The 20,580-nt window shown below is 38.3% G+C and overlaps 1 long non-coding RNA gene across 4 annotated transcripts in view; it reads left to right on the top strand.

The window, feature by feature from the left end:
• LOC103668689 overlaps positions 1–18,412 on the top strand; it is a 28,560-nt gene extending 10,148 nt beyond the window's left edge. Inside the window, exons 7-8 of one of the 4 annotated variants that reach the window (XR_005836380.1) lie at positions 13,917–14,060; positions 17,707–18,412. This is a non-coding gene — a long non-coding RNA (uncharacterized LOC103668689). Of the gene's footprint in view, positions 1–4,228; positions 4,267–7,663; positions 8,320–13,916; positions 14,061–17,706 lie in introns of those variants that run through there. The other 3 variants (XR_005836381.1, XR_005836382.1, XR_005836383.1) reach the window with 3 other exon arrangements.
• The last annotated feature ends 2,168 nt before the right edge of the window (positions 18,413–20,580 follow it).

Here is a 20,580-nt window from a genome sequence, read left to right as displayed (position 1 = left end):
CATGGGGCACCTGGAGGTTCAGTCAGTTGAATGTTGGGCTCCTGCTTTCGGCTCAGGTCACGATCTCAGGGAAGGGGGATTGAGGAGATGGCTGAAATAGGTGATGGGGGTTAAAGAGCCCACTTACCATGGTAAGCACTGGGTGATGTATGGAAGTGTTGAAATCACTATATTGTACCCCTGAAACTAATATAACACTGTATGTTAACTATATTGGAATTAAAACTAAAAAGAAATAAATGCTCATGTACTTAATAATTGCAGACCCATAGTAAGGGAGTGCTCCGTAAAAGGCAGATATTTAATAAGTTGTAGTAGTAGTATTCTCACTGCTGTTTTTATGACCTGTTAAATGGAAATAACTATATAGTAACTAAGGCTGAAATGTTACCAATGTTAAGCTTAGAATTATTTACCACTTTGGATGATAGTCACGACAAACTTGTAAATAAACCTGTAAAATTGGCAATTAGATGAATTTCATGTTTTTTTCCCAGATCTTAGCTATGATGCTTAAATTTAAAAAATTGAAACTCAAATTGACTTCTTAGAGTCCATACAACCCATAGTTTTTAGCACCTATAAGCAAAAATATACCATTTGAATTAATATTAATACTGCCATTATAAAAAATATTTTAGGGGCACCTGTGTGGCTCAGTCTGTCACTCTTGATTTCGGCTCAAGTCATGATCTTAGGGTTCTGGGATTGAGCCCCACAGGCTCTGGGCTCAGCGGGGAGTCTGCTTGAGGATTCTCTCTCTCCCTTGCCTTCTGCCCATCCGCCCACGCTCTCTGTCCCTCTCAAACAAATCAGTAAATCTTAAAAAATATGAAAACGTTTTAGAGGCTATTTCAGATGAAGAGAATTTACACTTTGTTCAGGAAACTTTTTTAACAACTGTAGTTCCTTCTTAATCTTCTCTGTCATCCTGTCTTAATGTCAATGCCAATATTTTAGCTTTTTAAAAAATGTAATAAAATGTCAGATAAGTATGTAGTGTTTTCTATCTGCAGGATAATAAAGGATTGAAAATATTATATTGTTAATCGTTATATGCTCGTGAGAAAATTACTGTGAAATGCAAAATTAATTTCAGTTCTAGACAGGATATCTTAAAGTGAGTTGCACTGGGTCAAAATGAGCATACATAGCTTTGAAGATAGATTTTAAAAAATTATTTTGCAAAATTTTTCCTTGAACTCAGAAGTCTTATCGTACCATGGTTCCAACAGTAAAAACCACTGATACTTATTGAGTAAAACTACATACTAGTTACTGTATCAGGCATTTTGAATACACTTAGCCATTTAACCTTTCAAATATATGCCATAAGTAGCATCCCTGTCCCCATTTTACAGATAAGGACACTGAGGCTTTATGAGTTTCAGTGACTTGCCCAAAGTCACACAGCTTGTGAGCAAAAAACCTAGGATTCATGCCCATTTGCAGTATCAGTAAATGGAAGAATATAGGCTTGATCTAGCTACCCTTCCAACTAGCTAAATATCTGAAAATTAAGTCAAAAATGAAAATTAGTGCTAGAAGAAAGATCTGATCTAAGTCCACTAGACTCACTCATTCGTTCTTGGATAAGAAAATTCTGTCCAAGTGAGATGAATAGTTTTCTCTAAGGTCACACACCACTAGCAGTACGAAAGCCTTGCTCATTCTACCTCGCTGCTTTAAACATTTGTATTGAGAAAGAGAGGAGAAGAAAAAGAAAAGTTTATAGGCCCCGGGGTTTCACTCCTAAAAGGTATTATGATGAATTTTTTAAATGATTATTTTATTTACTTACTTGTGAGAGAGTGAAAGAGAGAGAAAGCAGGGGAGAGGGACAGGTGGCAGAGGGAGAGGGAAAGCAGGCTTCCCACTGAGCAGGGAGCCCAATGCGGGGCTCAATCTCAGGACCCTAAGATCATGACTTGAGGTGAAGGCAGACGCTTAACTGACTGAGCCACCCAGGTGCCCCTGAATTATTTTTATAGTGCAGAATCCTTCTATGAAGAGAATAATTCACCCCCATTTGTATCTTTTTTTGTTTTCCTATTCTGAGCCTAATGGATTTATCATATACTTCAATATTTGTTCATGGAAACAAGGATCATTAGCCCTTGAATTATCCATAAAATTTTACATTCAGATCTGGGTTGTCCAAACTTTTCTTTCTTCAAAACCTTGAGCATATAAACCCATGATATTCACATGGCTTAAAGTAATCATGAATTAAGCAGAGATTTGGCTCCAAGTGTTGCCAAATGGCTTCTGTGTCAGTGAGCCTTACATATTAACAAGGTGCAAATCAGGTGAAACCAACAAGCCCGCTCTTTCAGAGTCCAGCTTTGTTTATTCTCCCCTTTTGGCAAGAAAACTGGAGTGGAACTATTTCATATGTGTGAAGTAGCCAGACATTGTGAGCCTGTGGTACCATGAGCCTTATCTCTCAGACCATTAATGCAGATTGGAATAAGTAAAGAAAGGGAAGCCAATAGCAACTGTGGCAGCGATTTTTAATTCATTGCAAATAGAGTTGAATAGGAGATCTTAGAACTTCTGCCAACGTATCTTGCCACAGCAGCTGGCAGCTGTCCTTGATCGTGCCGGCGGCCTGAACACAGGAATGCCCAGCTCTGAGAACACAGCAAAACTCTGAACTGATGTAACAGATAAATTAGAAAGTGATAATTCACATCGCCAAATAATTTTTCATTTTGTAAAAGATTATGGTAATTAAGTTCCTAATAAGCTTTCTCAGGGCTGCTAACATATAATTTTTAGAAAATTAAAATTATGACTCACATGCAAATATAACGTGAACACATGTCAAAGATTTTATTCACTCATTTATTAGTGAGGGAATTGGGAAGATGGTAAGACTGGGTCAAAGAGCATTTGAAGACTTCAGATATTTATAGGTAATTTAATGAAGGAATGTTAGGAGAAGATTACTGAACTAGATGCAAAAATACTAGTTAATACCCATAACCACAAGCCTTGGGATATTCTGTTCCACAAAACACATTATTTGCATCTCTACTAGAAAAAAATCTATACAGTTCATGGTAACATTATTAAATTTGGGACCTTTAGTCAGCAGTAAATAGTAAATTTTTCTTTGAAGATTTTATTTATTCATTTGTCAGAGAGAGTGACAGCACACAAGCAGGGAGAGTGGCAGAGGGAGAAGCAGGGTCTCTTCTCAGCAGGGAGCCCAGTGCAGGACTTGATCCCAGGACCCCGGGATCATGGCCTGAGCTGAAGGCAGATGTTTAACTGACTGAACCACCCAGGTGTCCCAATAAAGAGTAAATTAAACAATGACATCTCCCAGATAATCCTTGGATTGGCCTTCAACCATCTGATACTGATTTTTTTTTCCTTTTTTCGGTTTTGGATACTTTTCCTTCATAAGGCACTTAATTTTTAATAATTGTGTGATTTTTTTGTAATATAGGCACAACATATGTATGTAATGATATGGAAGTAGAACTCAAATTATTAGATAAAATAGAAGTTGTGTATAGAGGAATGGAAAGTACTTAGAGGAACCCTTTGAGATGAGTCAACATGGTCTGAAGACCCCCTTGGATTTACTACTACTATTTATCAAATGCTCCCTGTGTGCCAGGCATGACATTAGATGCTTTATAAGTGTTACAACTAATACTTATGTGATGACCCTGAAAATAACTCTTATGATAAGACAACTGATGATAAGGGAGCTAGACAACTTACCTGAGGTCATATAGCTCACTGGGTAGGAGAGCCATGGTCTAACCCCTCGATTGTTGGGCTTAAAACTGGTGCTTTATAGAGGTTACTCTATACTCTGCCATTGTCAGCATTTCATTATGGGGGTAAAGATCTTAACATTTTCCACATTTAATTTTTTTATCTTATTTTATTTAAATTCAATTAATTAACATATAGTGTTTCATTAGTTTCAGATGTAGAGTTCAGTGATTCACCAGTTGCATATAACACCCAGTGCTCATTCCATCATGTGCCCTCCTTAATGCCCATCAGTTACCCCATCCCCCCACCCACCTCCCCTCCATCAACCCTAAGTTTGTTTCCTATGGTTAAGAGTTCTTATGGTTTGTCTCCCTCTCTGATTTTGTCTTATTTTATTTTTCCCTCCCTTCCCCTATGATCCTCTGTTTCATTTCTTAAGTTGTGAAACCATATGATAATTGTCTTTCTCTGATTGATTTATTTCACTTAGCATAATACCCTCCTGTTCCATCCACATTGCTGCAAATGGTAAGATTTCATCCTTTTTGATGCCTAAGTAATATTCCTCTGTGTGTGTGTGTGTGTGTGTGTGTGTGTGTGTGTGTGTACAGACCACATCATCTTTATCCATTCATCTGTCAATGAACATCTGGGCTCTTTCCATAGTTTGGCTATTGTGGACATTGTTGCTATAAACATTGGGGTTTTAAGCACAAATATTGACTCTTAATATTTGTCTCCGTATGAAACCTGGAGATGATATTTAATGGAGATTTACTGATGGCCACTGTGCAATTGCCTTGTCCTTGTCTTATTTAATCAACACAACAATTCCATGTGGGGATTAAAAAGCACCTTTAGTTTACAGGCAAAACACAATGATATTTAACTAGATCACTATTTGTTCTAATTTAGGAATCTCCAAATGTCTGGTGGCATAGTATATCTGTAAAATAGAGTGTCTTCCCCATTCAGAGTTTATAATCCATGAGAGACTGTGTAAATGTAAGAACATATTGACATTTATAAAACTATGCAAATATTGAACAGAAACAGATTCAACAGAGATGTGAATCATGTACCATTAATAGCTTTCTTAAAGCACTGTGAACATCTCATTGAGATAAATGTATCATTGGTAACTTATAACTTTTGGAAAAACATTTACTTGCTTTATTATTAGGATGGTGCAGAGACTAGTTCAGTAATTTGGACTTTCTGACTCCTGGCCCTCTATTCAGGAAGTGGTGTTATATACCCTGATGTCTTTCCATCTGTCCTCCCTTTCTCCTTCCCTCCTGCCCTCCCTTCCTCACTTCTTTCTTCCTCTCTCTCTTCCTTCTTCCCTTCCTTCCTTCTTCTTCCCTCCCTCTCTCCTCTCCTTCCTCTCCTCTTCCCCCTCCTCCTCCCTCTTAATCTCTAGGTAAGATAAAATACTTGAGAAACACAAATTTTTCACATTTATATTTTATTTTCTACTTTTTTGTATCTAATAATCCCAAATAGTTATCATGGTGTTAATCTATTACTGTATCCTTCCTACATCTTGCCAGAAGAGAATGTTGGCATTCATGGGTAGAGATATATAGACACCTATGTTATTGTGGGAAGCTGAGCACATCTGATTTAAGATTTGTGAGGTTTAAATGAATACGTGTGTTAGACATCTTGTCTGGCCTTTCTAACCCATTAATTGCAATCTATATATCTATGCTATGTATCTATTGGTGCGAGAATCTTACTGGATCAGTGCGTTACAGAATCACGTAATCAAGAAGGACCTTTAGGGGTGATATGTCCAAATTCCCTTTCAGTGAAGTCATCTCTTTCACAACATCCCTGCTATACAATTGTGCAAGCATCAGTAATTGTCTATGCCTCCTTGGACTCTTAATGACTAACAGTGTGTTAGTTTTTCTAGGACTGCCATAACAAATTACCACAAACTCGGTGGCTTAAAACAATAGAAATTTCATCTCCCACCGTTCTGGAGACTAGAATACTGAAATTAAGGTGTTGGCAAAGCCATGCTTCCTGTGAAGCCTCTAGAAGAGGATTTTTCCTTCTTCTAGTTATATCTGGAGATATTCTTTAGTTGGTGGCAACAAAACTCTAGTCTATGCTTCTGTTGGTGTATCTCTTCCTATGGCTGTCTTCCCCTCTTACAAGGATACCAGTCATATTGGATTAAAGGCGGGGCGCCTGGGTGGCACAGCGGTTAAGCGTCTGCCTTCGGCTCAGGGCGTGATCCTGGCGTTGTGGGATCGAGCCCCACATCAGGCTCCTCTGCTGTGAGCCTGCTGCTTCCTCTCCCACTCCCCCTGCTTGTGTTCCCTCTCTCGCTGGCTGTCTCTCTGTCTGTCGAATAAATAAATAAAAATCTTTAAAAAAAAAATATTGGATTAAAGGCCAACACTAATGACCTCATCTTAATTTGGTTACATCTGCAAAGGCCCTGTTTCCAAATATGGTCACATTATAGATACCAGGAGTTAGGACCTCAGCATATCTTTGGTGGGGGGTGTCACGATTTAATCCATAACACACAGCATAACTGAAAGAGCTAAATGATTTGCCTGGGTATGTCCTGTTGCTCATACTTCTGTTCTTGGCTTCTTGGCTAAGAATCCTTCACATATATCCAGTCCTGAAGCCTAGCCCGTCATCCTTTCATTGTGATCCCTCCCACCCCACTTGCCTGACCTGGTATTGCAGGGAGATCCCAGACCCAGTCTTACCCCAGACGTACCCCAGACCCAGTCTTAACTCAACCATTCCAAGAAGCTTGTTTTATTGTTGAACGGGTTAAACTGTTAAAAGTTCTTTTTTATCTTTGGTACAATATCTGAGCCTGTGTAACTTCCAGGCTTTGGTCCTAATTTTTTTTTCTGTAGTAACACATAAAACCACTACATTTATTCTTACATACAATGCCATATTTTTATATCAATATAATTTACAAAGTTATTTCATATTATAAATTAAATCTCGATAAAAATGCTTGTAGATTAACAAAATGAATTGTCCATGGTCATAGAACTTTGAGCTGCAAAACTTAGATTCCTTGAAAGTCAGCTGAGTCTAGGGCCAGTTCTTTATATTATGCCTTAATTGTAGTCCTCTTCCTTACCACACTTATTTATTTATTTATTAATTTTTAAAATTTTTAATTAAAAAAAGTTATTTTTTTTGAGAGAGAGAGAGAGCATGAGTGGGGGGGGGCAGAGAGAGACAGAGAGAAAATCTCAAGCAGGTTCCACATTCAGCATGGAGCCTGGCGTGGAGCTTGATCTCACAACCCTGAGATCATGACTGAGCCAAAATCAAGAGTCAGTCGCTTAACTGACTGAGCCACCCAGGAGCCCCATTACCACATTCTTTTAAATATTTGACCCAACACATATCCTACCTTCTTGTAGTCTCCTTCTTAGTTTTATTCGTAAGATCAACTTTTGTACAAATACTCTAGGAGATGTATATGAGAATGTTCTTGACAGCACTATTCACAAGAGCAAAAACCTAGGAAAACTTAACAGCGCATTGACAGGAGAGTGGAAATGAGAGTATATTTATTCAATGGAATATTATTTAGCAGTCAACATTATTGAACAACAGCTTTTCGAATGGATAATACAAACGTAATGTTAAAAGAAAAAGTTCCAAAAGCATACATTAAATATGATATCCTTTTATAAAGTAAAAAACAATATTAAATTAAAACTATACTCTTAGGCTTACTTGAAGATGAGATCTAATAACAAAAGATGAAAAGAAGAGATAGATAAACACAAGATACAAGGTGGTGTTTTGAGTGCAACAGGGAAATGCATCGTAATGACCACATACTGGTATCCAGTTACTATTGCTGTGTGACAAACCACCCAAATCTTAGTGTCATAAAACAACCGTTTAATGATGTTCACAGATTCTATGCATCAGAGGTCGGGACAAGAAATAATGGGGATATCTTGTGTTTGCTTCATGATGTCCGAGCCTCAACTGAGAAGACTGGAAGGATGGGCTGAATTTGGGAGTTGGGAGCTGGAATCATCTGGGGATGTCTAGCTGTTGATGTTGGCTAATGGCTGGAACACCTATTTGTGGCCTCTCCGCAAGGATTCTCAGTGTGGGCTAATTTGAGTTTCTTCACAGCATGATGCCTGCATCCCACGAGCAAGCATCCAAAGGGGGAAAAGCAAAAGCGCATGTCATCTTTATGATCTAGTATAGTTGTATAGTGTCACTTTTGCCAAACATTATTGGTCAAGGCAGTTACAATGGTCCAGTTTCAAGAGGAGGATGCATAGACCTCACCACTCCACCGGTAGAATTTCAATATCATATTGTAAGAATGGGACCTATTTTTGTGGCCATCTGCTGGAGATACCTTGTGGCCACTGTCAGAAGTAGAAGTAAGTTATTGCCAAGTTCTTATTTTCTTTTAGGGTGGTGGGTTCATGGGATCTTGCTACATCATTAAAAACAGACAAGCAAACAATCAAGCATAAAAATAAATGATTAAGAACATTTGTGATCAGTGAAGAGAATGTGTCTTAAACCAAGTATTATGATTACTATACTTTTGTGTCCTTGAAGTCCAATAAATAAATAAAAACAAACCTGGTGATTAAATTCATCTCCCTTAACTTGGATGCTCCAAATTTCTTAAATATTCTTTATCTGATGTGCCTTTAATGCTTCTCACCATCTTGGTCATGCTCTTCTCAACATTCTCCAGTTAATCAGCATTTCTGTTAAAGTGTCAGAACAAGAGGGCAAAGATGGCTTCTATCTAATGCAGACTACAGAGGACTTTTTACTCTTATAATCTGTATAGAATATTTCTATTAATACTAAGACTTACATTAACTTTTTTAGTAGCCGTCTCACATCATCAGCTCGTACTGAGCTGAGGTCCGTTGAAACCTTTGCATTGTTTTTTTTTTCCATGCCATGCTATGCCATACCATGTTTTTCACATCACTGAATCCAGATTCTCTCATCTTGAATTTTTTTTAAGATTTTATTTATTTATTTGATGGAGAGAGAGAGACAGCAAGAGAGGGAACACAAGCAGGGGCAGAGGGAGAAGGAGAAGCAGGCTTTCCGCTGAGCAGGGAGCCCAATGCAGGGCTCGATCCCAGGCCCCTGGGATCACAACCTGAGCCAAAGGCAGACGCTTAACAAATGAGCCACCCAGTTGCCCCTCATCTTGAATTTTTAAGTTGTTTTCATAAATCTGAAACAGTCATTTACATTTCTCTTTGTTAAATTTTAAATAGATTGCTTTCAGTCCATTTTTCAGAACTTTGAAACAAAGGAGAATTTCTACTGTATTATCTAGTGTATTAACAATCCTCACCAATTTTGTAACCTTCACAAGTTAGTATGCTGATTATGTTTTGATCTAAGTTGATCAGAGCAGGGCAAAGAGTAAAATCCTAGTGGGTTTAGGATGATGTGATTTGTTTTTAGTGAATCCAGGATGTCAGGCTAGCTTCCTTCCTTCCTTCCTTCCTTCCTTCCTTCCTTCCTTCCTTCCTTCCTTCCTTCCTTCCTTCCCTCCTTCCTTCCTTCCTTCCTTCCTTCCTTCCTTCCTTCCTTCCTTCCTTCCTTCCTCCCTCCTTCCTTCCCTCCTTCCTTCCTTCCCTCCTTCCTTCCCTCCTTCCTTCCTTCCTTCCTTCCTTCCTTCCTTCTTCCTTCCCTTCCTTCCCTCCTTCCTTCCCTCCTTCCTTCCTTCCCTCCTTCCTTCCCTCCTTCCTTCCTTCCTTCCTTCCTTCCTTCCTTCCTTCCTTCCTTCCCTCCTTCTTTCAAGATTTTACTTATTTATTTGAGAGAGAGAGTGAGTATGAGCAGGGGGAGGGGTGGAGGGAGAGGGAGAAACAGGCTCCAGGGCTCCATCCCAGGACCCTGAGATCTTGGTCTGAGCTGAAAGCAGATGCTTAACTGCTTAACCAACTGAGCCACCCAGGTGCTCCCATGCTCTCTTTTTTAAAGGGTAAACAATTCATTGACATATTTCTCATTTCAAGAGAAGGTAGATGCTATATTTGCCAGTCTGTGGTTTTCAGAATCTATTTGAATTGATTTCTTCATTCATTCATTCATTCATTCATTCATTCATTTTACAGACACTATCCTAAGTACCGGCAATAAAAAAGTAATTAAGATGCAGCCTTTAACTTCAAAGACCTTGTATTTTGTTTCTCCTGCTCCCTACTCCTTTGGAATCAGGGCTTTGGGTATCTTAAATCTTCTGGCACAGTTCCATCATTTCCCTTAAACGGTTTAAAATGGGATCAGATTTATGAATGTTATATTGGAAGACAAAGGTAGGGTAAGAGGCAGGAAATTGCCACCTTACTGAGGCAAGCCTTTGTGGAGAAGATGGAATTTCAGGAAGTCTTAAAACATTTGATGAATTTTGTTTAAATCTTGACGGATTTTTGTTAGATTTGACATAATACAGAAATATAGTAGAATTTAGAACTAATTATTAACTTGGCCTGAACCACATAGTAAGTGTAAACATTTTTACCGCTGTTGGAATAAATCTTAGAATGCGAGGACTAGCACGCATCTCTCACTAAAACTAGTTTTCTTAAAAAAGAAATTAACCTGGTGCCTGGGTGGCTCAGTTGGTTAAGCAACTGCCTTCGGCTTAGGTCATGATCCTGGAGTCCCGGGATCGAGTTCCACATCGGGCTCCCTGCTTAGCAGGGAGTCCGCTTCTCCCTCTGACCCTCCCCCTTCTAGTGCTTTCTCTCTCTCTCTTTCAAATAAATAAATAAACAAAATCTTTTTAAAAAAGGAATTAACCTTATTAAATTTCCCACTGAAAGTTTTATTTTGATATTCTGTATGTGCACATGACACGAGGCTAAAAAAGCTTCTGGAAACAGTGCCTCAGGCATTGAAGAAGCAACGTTTACACATTTTATTGTAGAACCCACTTTTTTCTTCAAAGCAGTAACTTTTTACTGCCTGTTGTGCTCCATTATTGTGCTACTAAATCTATAGGGATAAGAAATTGAGAATTTTACTAGAAGTGAGCCAAGTGTTAACTCTTTCCCAAAACTTAAGTGTTTGCAATGCCATCTCACTACTCAGATGAACTTCATTTTACCACTCAGTTATTCTTGTCAACCCCAATTTTGCCCTTTACGCAAGGTATGTATGTGTGTGCATTTTGCTGCTGTTTTCTTACTTGTCTGCCCCTTTCCCATTATCTAACAGTTCATCCTTTCAGACTGGAAGAGGGAGAAAAATAGATTGCCACGGTCCCTTTTCCTTAGTTTTGTTGCTTCTCTTCTCAAAGACTAGTATTGGCCAAATTGAAGGTGGTGAGAAGCATTGAATTTGGGATGGCTCTAGTGACAAAGTGGTTTTTCTTGGGGCTTCTTGGAAGCAATCAGTCAATGAGAGATTCTTAAAGAGAAAGGAAACAGAAGTAATATAAAGAAGGTGGACATGGTGAGGCTGTAAAATTGGTCATACATTCAAGGATATTTCTTCAATTACTGTGCTATTGAATAAAGTCCTGGGCTGACTTCTCTGCCTCCAAAGAAAGACAACTCTTTTTTTTTTTTTTTAAGATTTTATTTATTGGAGAGAGATTGACAGAGCATGAGTGGGGGGAGAGGCAGAGGGAGAGGGAGAAGCAGACTCCCAGCTGAGCAGGGAGCCCAATGCAGGGCTTGATCCCAGGACCCTGGGATCATGACCTGAGCTGAAGGCACACACTTAACCAACTGAGCCACCCAGGTGCCCCAAATGTCTACTCTTAATATTATTTCTTTTCTCTTTTTTTTGTGGGGAAGAGGGTAAGGGGATATGGGGAGCAGAGGCAGGGCCAGGAGGGATGTTGGAGAAGGAAAGGATAGCATGGAAGTAGGGATAGGAAGGGGAAGTGGAGGTAGGAAGCCTTGTATATCTGTAGGAAGTGAAATGAGATTTCTTATTAAATTACAGACTTGGGGGTGTCTGGGTGGCTCAGTCATTAAGCGTCTGCCTTTGGCTCAGGTCATGATCCCAACGTCCTGGGATTGAGCCCCATATCAGGCTCCCTGCTCAGCGGGGAGGCTGCTTCTCCCTCTCCAGCTCCCCCCTGCTTGTGTTCCCTCTATCCCTGTATCTCTTTGTCAAATAAATAAATAAACAAACAAGCAATATCTTTAAAAAAAAATTCCAGGCTTGGGTTGCCAGGGTGGCTCAGATGGTTAAATGTCTGCCTTCGGCTCAGGTTGTGATCTCCAGGTCCTACGATCGAGCCCTAAGTTGGGCTCCCCACTCAGTGGGGACTCTGCTTCTCCCTCTGCCTCTTCCCCTTGTTCATGGGCACTCTCTCTCTCAAATAAATAAATAAGTAAGTAAATAAATCTTTAAAAAAAAATTCCAAACTTGAAGGCAATTTGGGGGAATATATTGATGGCCAATACCATGTCACACATTACGGTGTTGGGTGTTGTAAGGCAAATTTAGAACTTATGAAATTTTTTCTATTCTATGATAGAGAAGGAAGAGGACAATGGCTTTGAACTGGCTGCTTTACTTGGTCAATGGGAAGATGAGCAGGGCATATTGGCAAATTATGATTCATCGATTTATAAATTATTATTTACTAAGATTAAATATATACTTCTTTTTTGGACATAGCATGAGCCCATAAACTTGAAAGATGACATTTGCCTTTCAGAAAGCCTCTTACAGAAGTCGATACATACATTTATTGTTAGTATATTGACTATGGTAAAATTTTGGTAGTAAAACTTCTATTTTATAACCTACTCTTTTCAAGTGATTCATCATCTGTTGCCTGTCAGCAGATACACTGTTTATATTTAACTTTCCTATCCTGTGTTTTTATCCTTTATTTAGTCTCTAACTTACCCTCAGTAGTCCCCCATTGTTGACTGAGGTTTTTAAGACAAGAAACAATTATTTTTTTTCCAAAGAAAATTAGTATAAAGGGGTACCTATCATCAATCTTTTTTACCCTTTTTCCAAATAATGAATCCATTTGAAAATCTGTTGAAAGTATGAGTCTTCTCTTCCTAAAAAAAAAAGTATGAGTCTTCTCTTCATATATATATATATATACCCAATTTTGCATACAATTTCAGGGGGATAAAATTTCCTTAAAGGTGAGGGGTCCCAGCTTAATACACTTTATTTGGGATGTGGGGCAAAAAGAGTGAGCGTGAATTATATTGTTGGGGACTAGATATAGAGATAGATCCGGTACAGGGACAGCAGCAGACAGGTGTTGTACATCTTTGCACAGAATATTTCTTGATGGTGTGGGAGCTTCTTTAATTAAAATATCATGAGAACAGCTGGCCGCCAGCTAGCACTGGCAACACAACAAGAATGTCAATAAATGCATCACAGAAGAAAACTTCCAGCCACAGCTGTTTCTAATGGAGACTCTGAGTCTGTAGCCCTACAGACAAGAGCTTCAACTTTTCCATTCTGCTCACACTTGCTGTAGCATCTTTAATGTTGAAAATAAACCGAGAACTTCCCTAGAATTGTTAAAAATACCACCAAGGGCACTTAGGCTTTGTAAAACGCTGGAAAAGTAGTTAATTCCAAACAACTCATCACATGTCTCAGTGAGTCACTGTGCAAACAAAAAAATGAGCTCCAGGACTCATGACTTGGTTGTCTCCTTTAACTAGTAGACCGCAGTCCCATTGGCAGTGTGAGACGGCTTGGCTCCAGGATGCAATGCCCGAAGTGGAGGGCAGGGAGCGCTGGCGAGCACGTAATGGCAGCTCTGGAGGCAAACACAGGATGCTATGCATCCCAGATGGGTCAGGAATGATCCCGGCACAAGTCAGAACGGGGGTCTTCTGGTTTTATTCCCCACATTTGGCATTCACCCCTTTGTCCTCTCAGTTTCCTTAGCTTTAAAAATGGGACTAAAGTGAGAGTGAAGTAAGAGAGTAGAGATTGAAGTGTTTTGAAACCTGCAAATCATTAATCTAATGGGAGGCATTATAATTGCTCCACTTTCGCATAATTGGAAAATGGCGGTGAGTAAAATATATCCCTCTAGTGACTTTTCTAGTGTTGGTCACCCACTTTAAGGTCAGAGGAAGCTCTAAAGCCGGTACAGTGTGGAAACTTATATACAGCAGTCCCCTTACCCACGGATTTGCTTTCTGCGGTTTCAGTTAGGAGTGGTCCGCTGTGGTTTGGAATCAGGTAATCCTTCCGAGGAATCCTCAGGACAACAGCAACCACAACGCGCCTGCGTCATTCACCGCACTTCCTCTCATCCCGTAGGCGTTTTATCATTTCACATCATCGCATGAAGGGTGAGCACAGTATGATAAGATGTTTTGAGAGAGAGAGAGACACCACATTCACATAACTTTTATTACATATATTGTTGTTTGTTCTATTATTAGTGTTGTCGTTAATCTCTTATTGTGCCTGATCTGTAAATTAAACTTTATCATGGGTAGCTATGTACAGGAAAAAACAGTATATATTGGGCTCAATACTACCTCCGGTTTCAGGCATCAACTGGGGGTCATGGAACGTAGTCCCTGCGAATGAGGGACCACTGTATACGTATTATTCCTGATGGGGGAAGAAAGGGCTTCAAAATGTAAACAAATAGTATAACTACAACACATCCTCTGTATTCTTTTCTCAAAATGATCTGAGAAAAATTTGTTCTACAGTCTTGATTAAAAAGAAAGAAGTTAGCAATTCACCTGAACGGAAAGGGAAGAGAATGAAACTTTTGAAAGCTCATTATGTGCCAGACACTTTACATATTTATCTCATATAACCCCTACAACCACACAGGAAGAAAGTAGTATGTTTCTTATTTTACAGAGAAAGCTGCAGCTTGCCGAGGTCAGGTGGCTTTCTTACCACTCGGCTGGGTATCAGATCTAGGATTTAAACCCAAGCCTGTCCAACTCCAAAGCACGTGTTCTTTCTACGTACCATACCATGGTCCGCCCTAAGCATTTTATTGTGAAAGAAGGACAAATCTGATTCAACATAGTAAAAGGGATCGGCCAATTCCTTTACCAATTCAATAAGTCTTTCTTAAATATGTATTATATATGGGCCACTGTGCTAAGTACTAGCAATACAAAGATGCAATAACAGAGCACTTGTGCACAACAAATGCTTCTTGAATTCATCTACATTGATCAAACAAGAGAAATTCATTTAAAAAAAGATGGAAGCAACTCCAAAGCATGATTCAAATCTTTTTAACTAACAAGAAGCTTTTACTTCATGAAGCTTCTCAGTATATTAACGTAGGGTCAGTGAAAACTAAGACTTTCTTCAAATATCTTGAGATCTCCATCTCCAAACCTCACGCCGCATCTGAAGTTTTAACTGGAGTGATTTCATACACCCCCATTGTCAAAAGAGAGGCATAGTTGTCTATCCTGTGGGTTGACTACTCAAATTTCAGAGCCATCTGGCTGGCAGGAGCCAGGAGAGTCATGAATAATTAGATTCAGGTTCAATAAATTAAGATTAAGGTGTCCCTGAATTTTAGCCACTATGCTGTGAGACAATGTCTCATCGTGTTGGCAGAGCTGTATTTTAAAAAGTATTTCTTTTGATTGGTGCTGACGGTGATTATCTTCACTGCCTAGACGTTTTGGACTTTATTTCAGAAGGAATTCCAAATATTACCTATAAGAAGCAAACTCTAATCTCTTAATGACAAAATGTATCCCCAACCACTGAGAATAAGGTAAAATGGCAAAGCAAACACAATGCTTTTTACTTGAAGGATCTGCCAGCAGAGGGCAATATTAGTTTTCACACTTTTCCTAATACCTCTACTGATCCTAAACCACTAAGTATAAAATAGCTGTTTAGTAGAAACCTTAGGTTGTAATTTGTTGTTGTTGTTCTATGCAAATAAGACTAGTAATATAGCAGAAGCAAAGATAAGGCATAATGTTGATTACTAAAATTCCAACATCTCTGATAAGAATTAACAAAAAAGCTGGAAAACTCAGAAAAGGTCTAGATATTTATTGATTATAATGCAGGTGGGAGGTTACCATCTCTTTATGGTATTTTCCCAGTGTTTAACATATAGAAGGTACTCAGTGACTATTCATTGACTGACTTATGAGTAAATTAATGTTGATCAAATATATACATGTGTGGGTTGGGATGGAAGCTGAGGGTAGGATGAAAACTTCTCACACTTCCCTCTTACTTAGAATGCAATCAATTTTGAACATGGTTTCTCTGAATGCTTCCATTACCACCTTGGAAAGTAGTTTCTAGTCTTTCTCAAAATCTTAGGACAATCATAAATTGATGAGTTTAATCTTCATAGCTTTGCATTAATGGGAGACAAATGCTATTCCTGAATTTTCCATAGGAGAGTTCTGAGGCTTATTTAAGATTGGCAAATATTGGATTGCTGGTTGAATTAAATGAGCCACTTGATAGAAATAAAGTCACAAAAACCGAAACTATGATTTTTTTTTGGCTGCATTCAGTTGAGAGGTATAACACATATTGTGAGTCAGAGTGCATCTGGTTATCTATGAATCTTATTTTGTCAATTTTGGTGTGCAGTTATTTTACCATTGCTTATTTTGTTCCTTACACAGGATGATAGCAACAATATTGGGAGTTTGAATTTGTTGGCATAATGCCATTTTTTTCAACATCTGTTAAATATGGTTCTAATTTTATACTCTGTTTCAGCATATAGCTAAATATTTAGCATTTAAAAATGCCCTTTGGGGATGACTGAATGCGTTTTCATGCTTCCAATAATTCATTGTGCATTTGTGTTGAGAAAATCAATTTTAAGGCATAAACTACAAGCCCAGTGGGAGGAAACCTTTTTCTGTGCACTCTTGATGTTTAGTTTTTTGGCCAGCCTATAAGTCACAGCAAAAGAAATTTGTAGAGATGCTTTTGTCGTACAGAAAATCCTCTACTGAGAGACTTGGGATTAGCCGTAGTGTGAGTAGAAGGATTTTGCTGAAATTTTGTCCATCCCATCTCAGCAGAGTTTTCCCACTCGAGTCAGTTCCAGGTTAAGGCGGCTCAAGTGCCGTAAGAAAATAACACGCCTGATCTATCATCAGGAAGATGTTCTGTTTAAGCGGTTTTTCTAGAGAAGGTTTGAGGTTTACGCTATCTTGGCACACTCTTGTACCACATCGACTAATGGCTACAAGGCCGCAAGGTAGTATTGGGCTGGAGTTTGTCACCAATACTCGAGTCGAATGAAGTGAGACACGTGCTGATGACTCTGGTTTCATTAGCAGGCTGTTCTGATTGAGATAGCAGTTGCAAGTTATTATAGAGAGAGTTTTGTTTTGTTCTTTAAATCACGAATCTCTTCCACCCTCGTGTTTCAGTAATAACACTGTGCTTTCTAAGTTTGGCTTGAACAGCAATCATTTGCCATATGGCAGTGAGCAACAGTAGCATTATTGCTTTAGGGTACATTTCCAATGTTTATTTATGCTATATAATGCCTTTAGTCTGATTTCCAATAGGCCCAGTAGAATTTCTTTCAGATGTTCAGTCTTTGAAGTTTAAGACATTACTCTGCTGGTAAAACATACTCACGAATTACCATGAATTATTTAATTCACTTCATTGTACGCATGACAAATGACTAATAAAAATTAGTTGGATTTTCTTGATGTTATCATATTCATGACTCATTAAGAATGGTTTGAGGGCTACTTTTGCTATTTATTTGTTTTATTTTATAAATAACCTTTTTATTTTACAATAGTTTTATATTTATAGAAAAATAACACAGATAGAACAGAAAGTTCTTTTATACTCTATACCCAGTTTCCCCAAGTGTTAACATCTTTCATTGTTAGGGCGATTTGTTACACCTCGTGAACCAATTTTAACTAAATATTAACTAAACTCCACCATACTTTACTCATATTTGCTCCGTTTTTAGCTAGTATTCCTTTCCTGTTCCAGGATCCCATGCAGGATAGCATCTGCACACAAGGATTCTCTAGACTGTGACAGGAAGTCTTGGGGGGATTCTTTGATGGAAGACGACAGATGCTATTCTCATCACATCATATCAAGAGTATGTGCTATCAGCATGACTTTTCATTGTTAATGTTAATCTTGATCACCTGGTAGAGTTAGCGTTGGCCATATTTCTCCTTTGTAAGCTATTTCCCCCCTTTCTTTACTGTATTCTTGAAGGGTAAGTCACTATGTGCAGCCCACATTTATGGGGTGGGTATTTATCTTCCATATTTTTGACATGGAATGTATGGGGCTATGTATATATATTATTTGGAACTCTTCTACATGGGAAAACAGCCCTTTACTTATTTATTTATTCAATTATTTATTTGTATCCTAATGGACTCAAGGATATTTATTTCATACTGTGGGCTATAATCAATATTATGTTATGTTTTTGCTCAAATTGTTCCAACTTTGGCTGCTGGGAGTTCTTTCAGTTGGCTTCTGTATCTCTTTGACATATCTCACCATTGTATGTGTGTGTTTCTGTATCTTTGTTTTGTTTTGCATTTCCTTCATTTATGGCCTTATAAGATGCTCTAAGCTCATCTTGTGTATTTCCTGTCCCAGAGTTAGAATCAGCCATTTCTCCAAGGACCTCTGGTTTCTTTTATTGGAAATTGCCATTAGAAACCAAGATTTGGGGGCGCCTGGGTGGCACAGTGGTTGGGCGTCTGCCTTCGGCTCAGGGCGTGATCCCGGCGTTATGGGATCGAGAGCCCCACATCAGGCTCCTCCGCTGTGAGCCTGCTTCTTCTTCTCCCGCTCCCCCTGCTTGTGTTCCCTCTCTCGCTGGCTGTCTCTATCCTGTTGAATAAATAAATAAAATCTTTAAAAAAAAAAAAAAAGAAACCAAGATTTGAGCACTAAGTATACTCATTGCTATTGACATGTCATGTTACCTGTCATTGTTTCTAGGTTCTCTCAACTGACAGAGCAAGGAAATACATGTGTTGATATTAACCTGCATATATACACATCTCAGTAAATATTTTTACATATATCTATCAGTATATGTAATAAGTCAAACTTGAATTCAATCTTTTTTTTTTTTTTTGCATGTTCTTTTCTTTATTTCTCAAGGTAGTAAGAAGGATGTTGAGGTCCATGGGTTATGGATAGTAAAGTTGTATGCTCTGATGTGAGCTCTGCTCGGCTTGGCTCTTGTCATCTTCCCGCCCCAGTTTTCTTTCAGGGAGAATCCAGTCCTTCTGTCCTTCCGTGCATTCAGACACTCAACATTTGTCTGGTATTTCTGGATGCTGGGAAATCCAGATCAAGATGCTGGCTGGCGGACAGGGTATCTCCATGAGAACCACTTCCTGGTTGCTGGGTCCCAATATGGTGAAAGCACCACAAACTTTAGTTCACTCTGAATGTCCCAACTCTAACCTTTTATCACAGTATCACACTAGCCTCCTTTTTACTTAAATTAAAAAAAAAAGATTTTTTTGCAGAGTATAGGCTGAAAATAAAAAGGAAAGAAAGAAGGAAGCTTGGTTTTCACGATATATTCCCTTATTTCTTTAAAGGAACATGGAATGATTTATTATATTTTGATTAACGTATTTTGAATGTAACTAAGGTATTTAAATAAAAAATTAAAGGCAGAAAGCTGAATCCAGTTTATTATTATTGAAACTAGCACCTTTCCCCTTTCATTAATTGGTACAGAAAAAATATTAGGATGGTTGTGACCAGCTGTAGTTCTTCTGAAAACAGAAAAACAAGAAAGAAGCTTAAATTATATTAGAAGAAATATAAGGGGGAAATAGTCTGATAAAGAGAGTTGCTAAATGTTGGAATGTAAGATAAGAAGTTAGAATTTTTCCTCTGTTTTTTAAAATTAGGACAGATTCCCAGCTGTCTAGAATAGTAGGTGTTTTCTGATTTTCAAAGCTCTTTTCCCTCCCTGAATTCTGACACTCTTTACATCTGTAATCAAAACCTGAGCTGAGGAAAGCCCCTACTTTGAAGATGTGGGAGGAAGGTGTACAAAAAGAGAAGAAAGATTTCACCCTTAAAAAAGTCATACTTAGAATTAAAGGTGAATATAGAAAATGGGTTACATCTACCACCCGAGCTATACTTTCCAAGCTTTTCATATTTTTCAGTATCAAGTAAATCCATATTAGAACATCGATCTTCCTCGTTTTCCTTTTCTTTTTTTAACCTGATAGTTAATAGAAACTGGTTGCGGTACTGATGGATGTTTCCTTCTAATCCATAGGTAAATGGCTAGATATTCACAGCTTCATACCATTCCCTTTTTAAAGAACCATTTTTCTAAAGTTACTTCCTGCAAGGTGTCCTCACTTCTATAACTCTTTAATTATCTATCTGGAGGTAAGTAAAGATAAGTTTCCCATAAACAAGATGGTTTAAACAATTATTTTGACATTGTAATGATTAATTTTCTCTCCAGAATATTTATTTTCATAAAAATGTCATATTCAGGCTAGTAATAAAATTATTTTGCACGGTGACAATGGAAAGAGTCCTAAAAGACCTAGGTTTTACTCCTGGCTATACCACATACTACTGATGTGATCTGGGGCAAGTTGCTTGATGCTCCGAATTTAATTTGCGCATCTCGGAAATAGTTAAGAAATACTTATCTTACAAGGTTATTGTGACTATTCATGTATATGAGTTCATTCATGTGCTAAGAACAGGGTTAAAGTACTCATTAGATGGCAGTTACTATTATTATCATTATTATTAATCATTATACATTCAGCAGTCCAGTAAACATTATTGAATTCCTATGGTGTGTTGGGCATTATGTGCTTATGAAAATGAATCGAACAT

This window comes from Ursus maritimus, unplaced genomic scaffold, assembly GCF_017311325.1.
Source record: "Ursus maritimus isolate PB19 unplaced genomic scaffold, ASM1731132v1 scaffold_2, whole genome shotgun sequence".
In the NCBI taxonomy this organism is placed as follows: Eukaryota; Metazoa; Chordata; class Mammalia; order Carnivora; family Ursidae; genus Ursus; species Ursus maritimus.
The sequence above is the reverse complement of the archived record's forward strand: the minus strand, read 5'-3'. Positions and strand labels throughout refer to the sequence as shown.